Source organism: Pseudorca crassidens, chromosome 4, assembly GCF_039906515.1.
Source record: "Pseudorca crassidens isolate mPseCra1 chromosome 4, mPseCra1.hap1, whole genome shotgun sequence".
NCBI classification, from domain to species: Eukaryota; Metazoa; Chordata; class Mammalia; order Artiodactyla; family Delphinidae; genus Pseudorca; species Pseudorca crassidens.
This window is the reverse complement of record NC_090299.1, coordinates 146,548,017-146,549,751: the sequence shown is the minus strand read 5'-3', so window position 1 is coordinate 146,549,751 and position 1,735 is coordinate 146,548,017.

Here is a 1,735-nt window from a genome sequence, read left to right as displayed (position 1 = left end):
CCACAATGGGTATAAAAAATGCACAAGTAGCATAAAAACAAAGGGGAGTAAAAAGGTTTCATTTCTAGTTACAGCTTCCCAGTGGGGTTCATTGTTCATTTCTGGACACCCTGGCAATGGGAGTATGAAGACCAGAAGGAAGCTCTTCCACTAGGCTTCAGGAAGAGCCACTGCACACTTAGGAAATTAAGGAATGAAAGTAAAAGAATTTCATGAGACATCTGGGACTCTTCTTCTTTATCACTTCCTCCTAATACACGAAATTCTGAAATATATATATATTTCTTCACTAAGGCAGTACTGTCTTCCTAGAGGCGTTTAAGAATGTACGGATGCTATAAACAACACAATGTCATTTGTCAATTATACCTATAAAGCTGGAGGGAATGTGCAGGTGCTACTAAGATTTAATAGGTTTGGCATAGGAATGCTAGATGTCTTGCAGAGAGTGGGAGAGTCCTGCAGAATAAAAATTCAAACGCTCAGAACGCCAATAGCACCTGATCTTCCCGTACTGATGCTCACAAAGAATGTTCAGAGAAACAGCTCTGGCCTGGAAACGGGAGACGTATGTTGTGGGCCTGCTTTAACCCTCAACTAGCTACATGACCTTGTGGGAGTCCTGGAATCACTCTGAATTTCATCCTCTCTTATAATGTAATAGTAGAAGTCCATTTCACCACTATTTCTTTAAAAGACTAAAGATAATTATTTTGTTTTCCTGTTTAGCAATAACTTTACTTTTCAGTAATATCCTCTCCAGGTGACAGAGTGACATTGATGTCAATCCATCTGAAGCCACGACTGTGTGCAAATATTATCCTGTAAATATTCCAAGAAGTCTTTAACAAAAATATTTAGTTTTAACTGGAGTAAAAAAATTTAACTTGAATTCAATATTTAATGTGAAAATATTACTATTCTCTGATTTGATAGATCTTGTATTATATTTCAGTTTGTTCCTATTCAAGGCCCAAAGAGCAACCTGATTCCAAAAATAGTTATAATTAACATTATCATATTTCTTCTTTTCATAACTAAATATTAAATAATGTACATGATAAGAAAAGGCCTATTTAACAAGCAAGGCTAATGATCTCCTTTATAAAGGCAACTTATCAGCAAATTCTGAACGTACTTGGAGTTGATCAATTTCAGTGTTTGTATCTTCAACATAATAGTAACTATAACTCACCCAAAGTTATTATGTTAAATCTGTAACTTCTAATAAAGGGTTACCTGATGTATGGCATATTCTTTACATTTACATTGTGAGCACCTATAGTTCTTTCATTTTTATTATGTAACTACTTATTTTTATTTTGTATCTAGGCTCATTCTATATAAAGTGAACATTTTATTAAACAGTGATGTTAAGAAAGAAATCTAATACAATATACTCTTTGCTTTGCTTTGCTAAAACTCAGGATGAAAAGCTTTCCACATAATATTTTTCCTCCTGAAACAAGTTGGTTGTTAATATTATGCAAGCTTCTGTGTGAAAATGGGGTTGATAAATGCTTCTGAGACCAGGTTCCTTGAGAAAATATTTTATCCATTTTGAGTCAAGAGAGGTGCTGTAAGTGCTCTGCACACATTCAATCCTTTCTGGCAGATTCACTAATCTGTCCTATCAGATTCACTAATCTGTCCTATCAGATTCACTAATCTGTCCTAGCTTTGCAGTTTCATTTTGTGACCCAGAATAAAATGTATCAAAGCCATTAGTGAATAA